Source organism: Emydura macquarii, unplaced genomic scaffold (assembly GCF_026122565.2).
Source record: "Emydura macquarii macquarii isolate MOO-44397 ecotype Brisbane River unplaced genomic scaffold, CSIRO-AGI_Emac_v2 contig_2199, whole genome shotgun sequence".
Lineage (NCBI taxonomy): Eukaryota > Metazoa > Chordata > Testudines > Chelidae > Emydura > Emydura macquarii.
The window spans coordinates 2506626-2524280 of NW_027132336.1; positions in this window are offsets into that span (position 1 = coordinate 2506626).

Below are 17655 nucleotides of genomic sequence, written 5' to 3' on the forward strand. Positions count from 1 at the left end.
CGGGAAGATGGAGATATGGAAATAAGCATCCTTTAAGTCGAGGGCAGCGTACCAGTCCCCTGGGTCTAGGGCCGGAATTATGGAGGCAAGGGATATCATGCGGAACTTAGTCCGTCTGATATACTTATTTAGACGACGGAGATCCAAGATGGGTCTCAGACCACCCTTGGCCTTGGGAATCAGGAAGTATCTAGAGTAGAAACCTTTTCCCCTTTCCGTCAACGGAACCTCCTCTACTGCACCAAGCTCCAGGAGAGAATGGACCTCCTGTAGTAGGAGCTGCATGTGCGTGGGATCCCCCGTATTTAACCCAGTAGGAGGGGATTCCGGAGGAGAAGCCGTGAACTGTAGGGCGTATCCCTTGAGGACAATTTCCAAGACCCAACGATCCGTCGTGATAGCCTCCCACGCGTGAAAAAATGGCCGAAGCCTATCTTGGAAGGGTTGATTAAGACCCGGGGGGAGGAAAAAGCGCCACCCTCAGAATCGCTGTCAAAAGCGTTTATTACCATTCGTGCCGCCGGTTTTTCCTCCCTGTTGTGCCCACGCAGAGGAGCCCTGCCGATCCCGGCGGTTAGGCCCCCGAAAGCGGTCCCGTCCCCTTCTCTGTTGAGTGGGTCTAGGGGCTGGCCTGGGCGGGGGAGGTGGCTGGCGCTGAGTCTGGGGGCGAGACTGGCATCTTACTGCCTGAGGAGTGTACAGCCCTAGGGTCCTCAAGGTGGACCTAGAATCTTTGAGGGCATGCAACTTCTCATCCGTCCTCTCTGAAAACAGGGCGGATCCCTCAAAGGGGAGATCCTGAATGGCCTGCTGGACCTCCACTGATAGCCCCGACGCCTGCAGCCAAGAGCAGCGGCGCATAACTATAGCCGAAGCCATTGCCCTGCTTGCGGTGTCGGCCGCATCACTGGCCGCCTGCAAAGCCACCTGTGCCACAGCCTCCCCTTCCTGTGTCACCATGGCCAGGTCTGCTGCCTGCTCCGGAGGAAGGGCAGCAACCAACCACTGTAATGAGGCCCAGAGATTCTGGTTATATTTGCCCAAGAGGGCCTGGTGGTTAGCCACCTGCAATTGAAGTGCCTCTGTGGAGTATACTTTGCGGCCAAACAAATCCAATTTCCTCCCCTCCTTATCTTTAGGGGTAGTTCCCTGGCGATCCTTTTGATTCGCCGCATCGACTACCAGGGTCCCAGGAGTCGGGTGGCTATAGAGAAACTCAAAATTCTCCTGAGGCACATAATATTTCCTCTCTGTTCCCTTGGATGTTGCGGGAACTGAGGAAGGCATTTGCCATAGGGCCTTGGCAATGCTCATGACACTGTCATGAACAGGAAGGGCCAGCCGTGAAAGGCCTGAGGACCCTGAAGGTCCGAACAATGGGTCGTCCTCCTCTGACATCTCCTTAAGCGGTAGCCCTAGATTATTCGCCAGCCGCTTAAGGAGTTCTTGGTGTGCCCGAAAATCAAAAAGGGGCATCCTATGATCCCTGGAGGTACCCTCATCAGGGGCAGAAGAGGAGGCGCAGGGGAGAGGCCCTGTAGATGGGCCTTCCTCGGGGTCTGAGTCCCCCTCAGAGGGGACGGTTGGTGGCAACTGTGCGGGTGGAGGAGGAGGCTGCACCCCCGCAGAATGGAGCGAGTCAGCACCCTGCGTCTGCTGAGCCACCCACGGACCCCAATACTGCCAGTGCCAGGGTCCCGGCTGCCACCCTGGTACAGGCAAGCGTCCCGCATCCCCTTTGCGATCTCGGCGCCCCGAGTCCCAAGACCGTCTCTTATGACGCCTTTGCGGAGAGCGGCTTCGTGAAGAGGAGGAAGAGTAGCGTCGATGCCTACGATGCCTCCTAGATGAGGACCGACTAGACGAACCAGAGGATTTTCTCCGTCTGCGGTCGGACCGCTTATGCCTGCGTTTGCCGCCACGGGAGCAGGAGCGGTGGCTTCTACGGCTACGCGACGAGGATCCCGACCGTGGACGTTGGGTTGCTTCCCACGCGAAGCTTGGTACAGTGGACGTCGGGACATGCGCGTGCCTCGTTACTGATAGGCTTGGTGCCGTGAGGCTTGGTGCCATGTAGGCCGGGGCCACCAGGCTCGGTACCGCGTGGGCCGGGGCCGTGTAGGTCTGCGGTGCCGCCGGGCTCGATGCCGCGCACGCCGGAGCTGGTGGCGCCGGTGCTGTCAGAGGCGGAGCCCTCGGTGGCGGTACCGGCGGGGTCGGTGCCGAAAGCCCTGGAGTCATAGGTATGGACAGCATCGACCACGTCATGGAAGGCTGCTGCCCCGATGGACCAACCCAGTGCCGGCGTTCCCATAACGGAGGACGGGACCGGTACAGACGGTACCCTCTTAGAAGGGGTGTCCCGAGCCTTGCTACGGCGCGGTGCCTCTCCACTCTCGGGGGGGCTCGAGTCCGACTCCTGAGTGGTACTGGAGTCAACTCTGACAGCCGAGCGCCCGCTCTTTGAGCCTCTAGACCGCCCATGGTGCCGCGGCACTCGACGACCTCGAGTCGGAGCTCGGAGGGGATGTGCTCTCCGCCCTCCACGACCATCTAGGTGAGGATTGGGAGCGTTGGTTCCTCCACCCACCGAGGCGCCACCCAGCGCGGGTTTGCCCCGAGACGCCGGTCCCGCGCCCCTCGGCCGAGAGGGGGACGGAGGCATGGGCAAGGTCATGAGGGCCCTTGCCGCATCGAACACCTCCGGCGTCGACGGCCCTTGTAGACGCTCTCCCCCACCTTTTAGAGTTGGGGGAGGCTCCCTACGAGGAGACACCGGTGCCGGAGGAACCTCCACGGCACGTGGCTGGGGTGTCTCCTTCTCCTCCCTTTGCTTCCGGGAGGAGTCCTTGGAAGTGGTGCCGGCGGTCTTGGTTTTCTTCGGCGCCGCAGCCAGTGCCGGCGGTGCGCTCTGCACCGAGCGTAGACTCGGTGCCGGTGACCTGGACAGCTCGAACACCGGTCGGAGTGCCGCTTCCATGGAGGAGTGACTTCAGCCTCGCATCCCGTTCTTTTTGGGTGCGGGGCTTAAACGACTTGCAGATCCTGCATTTCTCCCGTCGGTGCTGCTTTCCGAGGCAACGGAGGCATCGATCGTGGGGGTCACTCACAGGAAACAGCTCTTGAAGCCTGCGGAGCCCGGCATGGCTCCGGTCAAAAGCCCCTAAGGGCCCTTGAACACAAGTCAGAGGCTTCAGCAAACTGTTCCTGACTTCTTTCGAATAACAATAGTACTTTTTCAACAACTGGTCTCCAATCGATGTAAGTAGCTAGGGACTGCTGCTTGCAACGGCAAGTGGCAGAAGTTCCAGCAACCGTCAGAGGCGGAAAGAAGGAACTGGGGGCCCGCGGGGCCAGCAGCGTCCTTTATACCGCGACATGAGCGCGGCACTCCAGGGGGCGCCTGAGCTGGCCCTGCGGGGCTTGCTAGGGAAAAAGGTTCCGGGAATCTGTGCACGGGGCACGCACACACCCTAAATTGGAATGCATATGAGCAATCACTCGAAGAAAGAAGGGAACATTTATACTCTGAGAAAGACAACAGTATACGGTTCGGTGAACCTAAGTCAGAAATGCTTCTTATCTTTCTTATTTCAGCACTGATGCTGTACAGAAATGTGGACAAAATACAGCCCAGACCATCACTTTGGGGCAGTGCTTTCATATAAATGGTGATGGGCACAATACAAAAACCTAAATATAGATCAAAATAAGGAACATGAGCCAACTGAAAATAGCTTCTAATTGCTAGCCCAGGGCTAGATACCATGGTGATGGTAGCACTAGGAATAAATAGTAAACAGACAATCTGTCAAAAATATAAAAATAAATGAGGTTTGGCTGCTGCTGCCTTGTTAGGGATAAGGAGAACCCCCGGGAGCCATATGCTAGAGGGAGTTGCTGCATCCTTTCCCTTTTGATTCCGATCCCCATACATATGGAATAATCAGATCTCTAAGTAAAAAATAAACTTAGGACACAGCAGTTTTCTCAAGTGTCACCTCTGCCCCCATATGCACACTGTTTACTGTAGTTACCCTTTCTTGCCCCCATATTGCTTTCCTGCCCATTTATGGGCAAAGTTTTCAGATGTGAATGACTAAAGTTAGGCATCAAAATCTAAATGTAGTCACCTAAATAAGTGGCCTGATTTTCAGTGGTGCTGAGCACTTGTAGCTTTCATTGACTTCACTATTGCTCAGCATCACTTAAAATCAGGCCACTTTTTAAAATATGGATTTAGATGTCTTGCTTTAGCTATTCAAGTTCAAATACTATAGCCTGTGTGTCTTTATCCTTACCCCAGCTCAAGGTCCTTCTGGTTCTATCGTTGCTTTACTCCTAGTTTTCTGTTTCTCTTTTCCCTCACTAGGTCACTTCAGCCCCCCCTTCATACTTCCAGGTCCTTTGTAAGAAATGGTTACTTATCTGTACAGTAACTGCGTTTTGTCTATAGGTGTTGTGCACATATATATTCCGCTTCAGGTGTGTGCGCTGCCACTGTCCTTAAGCCAGAGACTTTTAGTCGACAGTACCCATTGGGGCAGCACATATGTCCCAAGTATCCAACCAAAAGCAGAAAGAACTAAGCCACCCTGTCCCCCTTCTGGCTCCTTCTCTTCAAAATCTTTGTGTCAGACCACAAAACAGCAGAGAAGGATGAATTTTGGAATGTGTGTGGACAACACACCTTGAAGAACCAATTACTGTACCAGTAAGTCTCCATTTCTTCAAGTGCTTGTGAACGTATATATTCTACTTCAGAGGATTCCAAGAAGTACACCTTTAGGTGGTGGAAATTCAGAGTTGGCTTGAACAAAGACTGAAGAACACATTTCCCAAAGTCTGCATGAGGCCTAGAAGCTACTCTAATGTCATAAATGTCTCGTGAATACATAACCACGTGACTGCTTTACAAATGTCCATGATTGAGATGTTTCTCAGAAAAGCCAGAGATATCTTGAGTTCCAGTAGAATGAGCAAGTATTCTTTCTGTAAGTGTTAGGATTTGGTATGAATTGGCAAGTGTAAGACAAGAAGAGATTGTTTGAAATCCTCTGTGCAGAAATTGCTTGTCCTCTCATCCTTTTTATGACCTATAATCTATTGAGAGCCTTGGGGAAGATCTAAATTGTTTAGTCCAATCAATATAGAAGGAAAGGATCCTGCATGAATCCAGTGGTGCAGTCTCTCTATCGTTATAGTTGTATAGATTCAGAAAGATTAATAGATGAATTGTATGATTCAGATGGATTCAATATTATTTTGGATGAGACCTTAAAACATTATCTTTGTGGAAAACTGTATTTGGAGGTCCCAGCACCAGAGGCTGTAGTTCTCCTACTGTCCTAACTGATGTTATTACTATTATCAAGGCTGTCTTAGTAGGGGGTCCTCAGCAACTAAAATTCCTTTCTCAAGTCCTGAGGAACTTTGTCCACAAACTTGATCATGGAATCCCATAAAGGAGCTAGGTACTTTCCTATTTGCACTGGTAGGCTAGATATTGAGTCTTTCTATCAAATAGATATACTCTTTTAGGTGCCTTTTATTTCATGGTGGATCTGTAGTGTCGTGCTTTGATCTCTCATATGCTACAGCCACAGCTAGAGAACCCGGCACAGGGTGAGAGAAAAATTGTTCAAATCTCCATGAATGCATCTGGTGTTGGCAATCTGCCCTCTTTGAGCTGGATGTCAGGAGTCTGCCAAAAGAGTTTGGCTGGATCCAGAAGTACTTTATATATAGGTAATGTCACCCTTCCTGGCACAGCAGTTTGCAACATATCTAGTAGTCTATGAGAATTCCCCGAGCCACCTCTACTTGGATATCAAGTGCCATGCTGATCCTTCATAAGAGTTCCTGAAATCATCCAGGATCAGGTAGGATGTACCAAGCATCACCAACTCATCTAGCGAGGAAGAGGATATATGAATGGGTATCTAAATGCCTTTTCTCTTGCACAGCTGCCCTTCCTCTTGCAAATGCTCATTTGAAGGATCCATACTGGTGACATGCCTGGCAACTGGAGGAGGGAGAGTGTCCTTCCTGTAGGACGATAGCATGGGAGACCTGGGCCAGGAGTGGGAGGCTGCAATTTATTTAGTGGCTTGTGGAATGCCCTATCATGCCCAGCAGAGCCAAAGTATGTAACCATACAATACTGAGAGACCCCAAGGAGAAGAGTTCTTTGCCATGGATCTGTGAGAATAATTAACAGGTCCCCATGAGGAAGAGAGAACTGGTACCTCCATAACCTGAATGGAGAAGCCGCCTTCCTGCTTTCATAGATTTCAGAAGGGACCACTTTGATCATCTAGTTTGGCTTCCTGTATAACACAAGCCATAGACTTTCCCAAAAATAATTTCTAGATCATATCTTTTAGAAAAAAATCCAATCTTGGTTTAAAAATCAGCCAAGTTGTCAGTGAAGGAAAATCCATCATAACCCTTGGTATATTGTTCCAACTGTTAATTACTTTCGTTATTAAACAATTATGCCTTATTTCCAGTCTGAATTTGTCTAGCTTCATCGTCCAGCCATTGGATTGTTATACCTTTCTCTGCTAGGTTGAAAAGCTCATTATTAAATATTTGTTCCTCATGTATATACTTACTGATTTACAAAGTGGTTGGCACATTCTCTAGGAGACATGAAGGATTAGCTATTGTGGGGAGTGCTCATACAAACCTTTAAATTGTTCTCTGGAGTCTCAGTTTTAGTCAAAAGAATGAGAGTTAGTTTCTAGCTGTTATGGTTGCAGAGAAAACATTTCTCCACTGTATATAACCACTGTAGGCATATCTATATGAGTTTATAGAGAGCTTAAAACAATAGCTGTGGTGTGAACTGCTCCATTTATTTAAAAGGGTGCTAACATAGATGCCAATGATACTTTAAATGTCAACATTAACAACTGCCATTTCTCAAAGCATGTAAAGAAAACAAAGTAGAAATTTTAACTCCATTTTGACCAGAGTTGTTAGCCAGAATTCAGGGTCTAGGGGATTGTTTTGGGTTGAAGAAATGGATGTTAAAATTAGGTATTTCTTTGATGCAATCCTGTTTATATATAAATGTACAAAGTCCTGTTTCTCTGAACACAGTAGGAATCAAAGAGGAGACTTTTCTTAGAGCCATGGTCCCAGTACTGGTTCTAGCTCTATCCTTGACTTTCTGCTCCTCTCTTGTGGCATTTCTCACAGTTTCCCTCTCACACGCACAGACATACTGCTCCAATCCAACTAATCCCTTGCCCCTGAGTTTATCAGATCACAGTGGAACCCATTTTATGCTGCATGTCTAAGTCCTATTCTAGCCTTGCATGTGGCTCTGTTTTGGGTGGAGGCCCCTATTGTTTCAGTTTCCTGAAAGGAGCTTAAGGGCTTCTTACAACTATCTTAGGGCTGGTCTACACTAGAGTTTTGACAATAAAAGTCAGCTTTTGTCAATAAAACGGTGGAGGTGTACACACTAAAATGCTCCTCCCACCAACGTAACTCCCCCGCTATGCTGACAGAATAAAACCACCTCAACAAAAAGTGTAGGGCTTATGTTGGTGTAGTTAGGTGACAGCGTCAGTGTAGACATTGCCTTCCTTACATCGGCTGTTGGCTGTCATTCTTGTCAATTTCATGACACCCCTGGAGTCATAAAATTGACAAGAAAGCTGGGCAGGTAAAGCCCAACTGCCCCCCACTTCCCTGGAGAGCTGAGTGGCTGGACCCCAGCTTCCCCAGAAGTGACAGAAGAGGAGAAGGACCTGGGTGTATTGGTTGATCATAGGATGACTATGAGCCGCCAATGTGATGTGGCCATGAAAAAAGCTAATGCGGTCCTAGGATGTATCAGGCGAGGTATTTCCAGTAGACATAGGGAGGTGATAGTACCGTTATCCAAGGTGCTGGTGAGACTTTGTCTGGAATATTGTGTGCAGTTCTAGTCTCCCATGTTTAAGAAAGATGAATTCAAAGTAGAACAGGTGCAGAGAAGGGCTACGGGGATGATCTGAGGAATGGAAAACCTGCCTTATGAAAGGAGATTCGAAGAGCTTGGCTTGTTTAGCCTAACCAAAAGAAGGTTGAGGGGAGATATGATTGCTCTCTATAAATACATCAGAGGGATAAATATGAGGGAGAGAGAGGAATTATTTAAGTTCAGCACCAATGTGGACACAAGAACAAATGGATAGAAACTGGCCACCAGGAAGTTCAGACTTTGAAATTAGACACAGGTTTTTAACCATCTGAGGAGTGAAGTTCTGAAGCAGAACTTCCAAGGGGACCAGTGGAAGCAAAAAAAATCTAGCTGGCTTCAAGACTGAGCTTGATACGTTTATGGAGGGGATGGTATTATAGGACAGCCTAATTTGGCAATTAACTGATCTTTGACTACTAGTGGTAAATATGCCCAATGGTCTGTGATGGGGGGTTAGATGGGGTGGACTCTGAGTTACTACGGAGAATTATTTTTGGGTGTCTGGCTGGTGAGTCTTGTCCACATGCTCAGGGTTTAGTTGATTGCCATATTTGGGATCAGCAAGGAATTTTCCTCCAAGGCAGACTGTCAGAAGCCCTGCTGGTTTTTCGCCTTCCTCTGCAGCATGGGGCACGGGTCACTTGCTGGTGAATTCTCTGTACATTGAAGTCTTCAAACCATGATTTGAGGACTTTAATAACTCCTAGTACAGGAGTGGGTGAGTGAGGTTCTGTGTCCTGCGTTGTGCAGGTCAGACTAGATGATCATAATGGTTCCTTCTGACTTTAGAGTCTATGAGAAGCCCTGGGTGGCTTCCCCTGGCTCCCGGAGGTGAACGGAGAGTGAGGGGGGGCAGCCTGTCTCTTGACAGGGAGCTGCTCACAGAGCTGAGACACCAAGCTCTCAGCGCCTCACACAGCCCTTCTTAGCTCAATGGAAGCGCTCCTGGTGAGAATGCACACCACCACACCCAGGAGGGTAGTATGGACATCTGCCATCACAATAATTAATGTGGTGGCTGTAAGTCGACCTAACAGGTCAGCTTATCTTTGTAGTGTAGACAAGGCCTTCAATGGAGGTAGCAGTTACACTGACTAGCTGTTCAAAGAAGTTTCATCCACTCTATAAGAGTATATTAGGAAGATCAACTCAGCATTTCTAAAACTTTAAAAAGATTCCCCTTCAGGAAACAGAAGCAAATTGACAATAACACGGAAGGGTTACAGTGGCAGTATAAAGACCTCATTTAATGTGCCCCACCATCCTTGGGAAATGAAGGTGTTCAAGTGATACACTTACAGTGCATATGCCTCAGCATTATAGTCATTCTAGTTGTTATTAAGGTTGAAAGAAATTGGTGAATATTTTTTTGTTTACAAGTTACAGCCTATTTGTTAAGGTTGCAGTTTTGGTGTACTTACACCAAAACCACAACTTTTCCCTATATCCAGCCACGCTCATCCCCTCCCCTCCAGGTTCCCAGGAAGAAATTGCCATCGCAACCTGGAACAGGCAGGACCACATGGGCTGGGCACCCTTTCCCTAGTGGCAGGGGCTCTCCTACCCCGTTCCCCTTCCTTCACCCCTCTGCCCCATAGCACAGATGCCTGGGCTGGGCTGCCAGGGGCTTGCTGTTTGCCAGCAGTAGGGAGCAGCCTCTCTGCAGCCCACTCTGTGCACCCTGCCTCCTTCTCCCCCTAACAAAAACAGCCTACTTGAAATGGCTCCCCTGCATTGTGACCCCATGCACCAGGTCACAACGTCACTTGCTGAAATTTGGCCCACCTCCCCACCCCATTTGATGTAGCAGTGGCCAAACCAAATTTGAATGAGTGGTATTGCAACCTGGTGCAGGGGTGTCATTTCAAGCCCAGCTGTTCTCCTTGTCAGTAGGGAACGAGCTGCATGGAGCTCATTATGGAGAGGCTGATCCTTGCCTCTGGCAGCAGCATTCAAGGGTTGGTGGTTGCTGAAGTTTGCAGCAACTATAAAAAGTTGCTATGGCTGCTGGAAGTTGTGGTTCCCGCAACAAGATTTGTGGCCCCCAATTTTCTTACCACTTTACTTGTACCCACAACATGTATTACTGTTTCTGTTTAGCTATTTTTAAGATGGAATTTGATAAATTTATGAGTAGGATTTTATACAACAGGATTGTCTGGGGTAGCAGGGGACAGGACTTGATGATCCAGGAGATCCCTTCCAGTCCTATGTCCTAATGCTAATATATACAAGATGCACATTATGCTATATGCTTCTAGATAGATCCATGCTGTGCTAAATTGTCATTTTTTTCCTTTCGTTTTCTACAACTTTACTAGATCTGAAGAGCAAATGAAATCTAGTCCTGTTTTCCCTTCAGGTTGTCCTTTTTACTAGGAAACATTTATAACCTCTGTACCACAAAAGATGGCCTTACATTCACATTAAACCTTAAATACATTAGATTGCTTAACCCATCTCCCACAAGCGCTTGATTTTATGTAATATTGTACTATCTGAACAGTATAATCTCGAAAAAATATAAGACAATTACACCACAAGTAAACAACTAAAAGTGTGTTCCATAGCTAGGGATTGTGATATTTTAAAGAGGTAAATTTCTCTCTCAGAACAATGGGGCTTTTCAATATACAATGATCCATTTTTCAACTAAAATATGGCTGTCTTACTTCTTTTCTTTAAATAATGTCATTCATGTGTGGTAGGTGCTTAAAAGACACACTCTGCCCCAAAGAGCTGACAGTCTACAGATAAACAAGATGTGACAAGTCAGAGTAGTAAAAGGAGGAAGGGACAGTGTAAAAGGTTAATGCTTTTTTTCCCCCATACCTCTCAAGCAACCACTCTGTTTTTGCCAGAAGCCTTGATACCTGAAAGAAAAACAATGACATGCTAAACATCAGAAAAGCATCAGCTCAGATAGAACGGATCAGTCCTGGTAAACGTTTATTATTCACATATTTACTCCCATACCTGAGATTCAAAGCATCTAAATCAAGGGTGGCCAAACCACGGCTCGTGTTCCTGTCAACTTTGCTGCCATCAGTCTAGATGTACCCTCCCTTAGTCTGCCCCACTTAAGATCTTCTTTGACTATCTTTACACTGGTTTCTTCAGGATCCGCTTTGTAAACTAAAACTGTCTTGCCAGGTGTTCAAAAACCACAACATCAGAACACACACTAGACTTTTAGGTTACAAAGAGTTACAAAGTTACAAAGAGTTGGTAATCCCAACTCTCCTCTATGGCTGCGAGACTCGGGTGACCTGCAGAAAATAGTGGTAAAACCTGGAACGCCAGCACCAGCACTTTCTAGGGAAGATCCTCAACATAAAGTGGGAGGATCGCAGTACTAACATCAGCATCCTCACCGAAGCTAACGTCTTCAGTGTTGAGGCCCTGATTATCCAGCACCAGCTGAGGTGGAGCAGGTACTGTGTGCACATGCCTGATACACATCTACCAAAACAACTGCTGTATGCCCAACTCACCAAAGGAGAAATGAAACAGGGAAACCAAAAGAAACACTTCAAAGAAACTCTCAAGACAAACATGAAAAGATGTGGTAATGACACCACACACTGGGAGACAATCGCCCAAGCCAGGGCTAACTGGTGAAGACTTGTCAGAGAAGGAATGACCACTTTTGAGGAAAATTGCCTTGCCCTGGTTGCAGAAAAACACCAGAAAAGAAAGGACAGACAACTGTCATGCAGCAATCATGGCCCAACCCTGCCTTCCAACACCACTTGCAACGTCTGCCAAGTCTGCAGTTCAAGGATTGGACTCAGTCACCAGAGAACTCAAAGTAAAACCTGTGAAATATATCAACCTCAACCCTCAGGGATGGCTGCCAACGTATTCTTCAGGATCCACATAACTAACGTAGAAATCTGCATAAATAGATTAAATATTTAATGTTTCCATACAAATACTTGCATTATTTGGAGGAAATAAGAAACAGACTGAATATTGGACTGTGTGAGAGGAGAGCCCCAGAAAGTAAATAATCAGATAAAACTTTTTTGCACCACTTGCATTTTGGCAAAATCCATGGATGACATTTTCCAATTCAAAGGATGTGAAACCAGTATGTTAGGCAGCGAGGAACCAGTGGTAAAGCAACAGCTGAAATGCTTTCCTATCTAAACTAACTGGAACACAAACGAGGGACAACACAATACAATTTAAGGGAGAGGAAAGGAAATGGGTGCAAATTGGGAAATTATGATAATCTGGATAATTTTCAGATTTTACAAGGGTAATACTTCATCCCCCAATACACAGCTTGTCTGATATTGGACATTTAAGCTTTGTCCTTTTAAAGATTAGGCTCCTCTGTCATTCTATCATGGCTGAAAGAAGAGGAAGGGAAGTAAAAGACAATCATGCAAAGGGTTCTTCAATAATTAAAAAAATGTAACAGCAAAAAAAGCTCAAGTAGCAGTCCTAGTATAGTACAGTTCTGGATTTTAATTCTATAATCTTTATATTTTTAATTTTATTGTATATCTGTCTACCCAAAGGTGGCAGTAGTATCTTATTTGCTACTATCCCTGACAGAAGACTTCAACATGTAAAAATATTTTGGACGTGAATTAATCCAGCACCTGCTTTGTGTATTGAGCTGCTACTGTAAGCTTCTCCCAAAATTTCTAGAAAACATTTGAATATCACAATCAAAACAAGTTGTCCTTTAACAGCGAAGTACTGCCACAGATCCTGTGTAATGTAATCCATCATGTAGGGCTCCAGTAGGTAAAAACATCCTCATTTACAAATGCAGTTGTACACTTTTAAAACATAGTGTTAGGCTAGATTTTCTTTGTTCTCCTCCAAAACCTTTAGGATTTTTTACATGGGGACATCCAAGAAAATTAATCTGAATGAACTTTTAAATGGACTAGTTAAACTGCATTAAACCCATGTGGATACTCTTATTCAGAACTAAAGTGCCTTTAATTTAATTTAATTCACTTTGATAGTGAATTAAGCCAAAATCAATGAAGCCCACTTTAATGCTGAATAAGAGCACTTTGAATTCACACCTTTAGTTAATTTGGATTAACTTTCCTGAGACCAGGTTTACACTACACACTTACTTCGGTATAACTATGTCGCTCAGGGATATGAAAAATCCAGAACCCTGAGCGACAGTTATACCAACCTTAACTCCCACCCATGTAGACAGTATTATGCTGACGGGAAAGCTTCTCCTGTGGACATAGCTACTGTCTTTCATGGAGGTGGAGTTAAGCTGATAAGAGAGCTCTCTCCTGTTATCTTAGAGTGTCTTCACAATAAGTGCTGTGCTGATACAAGTTTGTAGTGCAGACAGGCCCTTTCTGGCAAGTATGTCTATTCGAAGCAATAAAAAAAAATCTTCACTGTGATGTTCTTCCTTAACATGGAAATAGTACTGAAGTTTACACGCAGCAGTGTAGAGCTCAAATGTTTTTACATATTTTCTCAATACCCCCTATATTTGGATCAGTGTGGAGACCATAAAACACACATTTTATATGGTAAAGTGTATTCAGAACTTATTTTTTAAATAAACAGAGAAAATCATGTACAGCAACAATTTATATAGTTTATTTTATCTAATTTTAATGTGCAATATTTTCAGCAAACGTGTTTAAATTTAAACATACATCTAAAATTATATTCCTTCCATTTACTCTGAATACAGCTACTGTTGGTGTTGGGGCTCCAAGCTTTGCCCATCATAGCCCTCAAATCGTGAGACAACACTATAGAATTGTGTGGTATGCTGATTAACTCATTTGTCAGGCTGGTCTAACTTGACATTATGTGTTGACAAAGACTGATGTGAATGATGACAAGGCCACACACAACATGCATGTGACGAAGCAGTACATGCATCACTAAACTGTGTTTCCACAGCAGTCATGTCCCGCTAACTTTAATAACTTGACATACCATAGAAGCTCTCCGGTGTAGGAACGTTAGTAGTGTACTTGGAGTTGTTTAATGGATAGTTAAAGGTAACAGGCACAAAAAATTCCACCTGAATTCTCAAAATTAAGTAAATTAGCACACTGGACTTCATCACCATTTCCAGAATCTTTGGTGCAGTGTTTATCCTAACAGTAGGTAGGCATCTCAGATTTTCCAGTTTTACTACAGATAATTCCCTTATTCTAAATAAAAAGTTATCTAAATACTTTCTTTGCTGTTTAATAACCTTTAAAATTGCCTAATTGTTACCTTAACATACTGGTGTCAGTTTAAAAATATAAAGAAAAGAGCAAAACATCTACCCCTTGTTATTCTCACTTGGTTCCTTGTTTTAGTGCATAGTATATTTGGGGTCTTTATAAGAAAACAAACCCTTATTTAATGCAATAACTCAGCTGCCCCCACAAAGAACCAATGGGTAAAATCCTGAATGAGTAACAATCTCTTTAGACTGCTTATTGCTATATTTATTGCTCATTACTCCTGAATGTTTCTTGCATTCAGGAAGCATGATACATGGATAGCATTTAGTCATGACAGCTCTGCAATATCATAAGACTTTGGTTTGAATTTCTTGGAGGATCACCTTTGCAGTGTTTTTGGCACAACCTCCTTATCTGCTATACAAAGCTAACAGTTATTTTAAAAAGAATGACATGATGAAATGCTCTTAAAATAGAATTAAGAAATACTAATATTGGAATTCACTTTTAACCTGAAAGTTGGCTAATTATTTTTTTTTCAAGTTAACTGAAAGCTGCTCATTCGCTATTCACGGGTTTAGTCAATGTTCATGTCAATTAGCGAATCTCAGATTTAACCCCTTCTTGCTGAGAAGAGGTTTTCCCCAATGGGAAATAACAATGCAGAATTCATGAGTACTTGGTAGTTTGGATTTTTCTCTTTTTTGAGTGAGGGGGACATCCCAAACTGGGCACAAAGCACTGGAAAGAAGGATCTTTAATAAAAATATAACTGACAGAAGTATTAAAGTGCAAACAGAAATTATTTGCCTTAATACAACTTGTTTTAGTATCAAGCATAAGGTATCTCAAATTTTGCTTCTGTTACACTTAGTGCAAGGGAAAAAAATAAAATTTCACTGAGAAGGGAGGAAGTTACTTTAGCCAAACTTCATTGGTCAAGTGATATCTGCCTTTTTAAAAACTCAGAGGCAAGTACAAGAGTCTCAAAAGACACAGCACATATAAAAAAGTAGGTCCTCTGGTCAAACCTCATTTAGATTTCAATAAGGCATCAATTTGCTTGTTCACAGATGTATTTTCTTAACTATGCAACAAACTATTTCATAACCCTCAAAATGAAAAACTTGATATATATCAATTCACATTATAAGCCATGGAACATGTTAAATATTGCATGTTTTAATTATTTGGGACCCCAGATATACATCTAACAATATTTATACCTCTGTTCTCCGTGAGAAATTCGTGTTTAATTTCCAAAACCAATTTAATGTCAAGGGTCTGTTTTATGCTACTGGTATCACTTATTAAAAAGGGACAGAATCAGTCTTGGTCAAATATAAATATTGCAACCTGGAGGAACAAATCTTATAGATGGCAATTTAAAAAAAAAATCTAACATTATGATTTTTCAAAAATACACACAGAAAACATGACCATGTGATATTTTGTTCTGCTGTGAGAGGCAAAAATTAAGCCATAAAGCAAAGCACAATATAACTATTGAAAGGTGTTACCAGAACTGTAAGTATTAATTATGCTTTTTACAAATAAAAAAATAATAATTTTCATTCCAGAAGAAACAAAGGACAAAAATGTACACCAAATAGAAGAAATGTTAAATTTTAGCCTTTAAATGTGTTAATTACAAACTATGGAGAACAACAAGCCATGTCCTCTTCAAGCCATTCATACATCTGAAAATGGAAGTGTATTTGTATTCTGTTAATTACTCTGGGGAAGAAAAATCTAGAGACACAAGATCTATAGACACATAGAAAACACGTTTAGGTTTGCTATGACAAATCTTCATGGGGATAAGACTGAGATGCCTAACTATTCTGATTATCCTAGAATTTATCTGAAGTAAGACCTGGCTGTATCATTTTTGGGTGACAATTAGAAGTGGATAACATGAACATCCTATCACATGCCAACAATAGCACTGAGGAGAGGGAATTTATCACGTTGGATGCTATCTGTTTCTGTCACATGTTGACTCCTTAGCTTAATATGCTCCTAATTGGCTGGAAAGTTTCTATGGCAAGTCCCAGTTGATTTGTTTGGAAAACTTCAGAAGTTGGAATGGCCAGCCTCCATCAAGTGGAGGTGTACCAACCAACTATGCAGTGGTTATTTATGAGGAGGTTAAAAATATGAACGATCTATCTATTCAGGATACAGAAAGTATAGTAATCTATGGTGAAGATGTGACTACCAGATGTTTCAAAAATATATTAAAATCTATTTTAAATTTTGGAAAATAGCTTACAAAAATATCTTCACTTATAGTATATCATACAAAAACTGACTGGTGCGTGGGTTTACAGTAAAAAACTATTACTGGGGGTTACAGAAGGGCCTAGTGATCTATACTACCCTTAATTGCAAGCTAAGGGCATTTTAGCTCACTGCCCTGGCAATCGGTCTCCTACCAGAACTGTAAGATTTCCAGTGTAACCAAAGCCTTTAACATTATCTATTTTATTAAACCCCGAACTTCAGTTCAGTTTCTTTTCATTTTTTAAAAAAGTCACCACAGTGCTGTGGCCCAAGAAAGAAGAATAAGCCTATTCAGAGGGCAGAACTCTAGATAGTAAACTCTGTAGAGCAGCTAGATACAGCAAAGTCTACAGTTATTTCTGCTGCCCATATCATCAGTTTCATCATACTTATCATACGAGGAAGTGACACCATTGGGCAATTCCTTTTAAACCAAATTATGGGCAAAAGCAATCATTTTTGGTCTAAGAATTGGAATTAGTTTAAATCCATGGGTTTAATAAATACAAATATACACATTTGTATACATTAAATGTAGTCACATGTGTATAATTTTACATATACATTATCTACACAAATACATACAGTATACGCACCTCTTGATAACACTATCTAAATATTTCAAGTGTTACCAACAGGTGTTAATGAGAAAATGTAATGAGGTTAAATATAGCAATGTAGCTGAGAACCAAGGCATTGCTTTTCTATATTGAAGAATTATAGCAGATACAGTTAGGGACAAATACTGCCTTAGGTTTCCCCACGTCTAACCAACTAAAATCAATGGCTTGCATGAGGTGTAAGGTCAAAGCAGAATCGGTCTGTGTAGAATTGGAGAATTTTGGAATTTGTGAATGTTCATTCTGTTTGTGTATAAACACAGTGCTGTACAACTATAAAAGAGGTTGTATAATTTAACACCTTAGCCAGTCCCAAAGTAGACCATTTTTGACTGATTCTTAACTGTCAGCATAAATTTGCTTAGAGTAAAGTGAGCGTGGTTTATATCCAAATGACTCCATGATTTCAGTTAGTATAAAAGAAAAAGCCAGATAGTTATTGGCTACTGGGAATTTGCAACATTTTCCTCTCTTAAAAAAATCCTCTGCAGCAGGTCAGAGCAGCTTAGTATACAAAGGGCTGAACCAGTATATCTAGTCCCCTCTTCCTTACATCTCAAAATAAAGAAACTCAAAATAAACT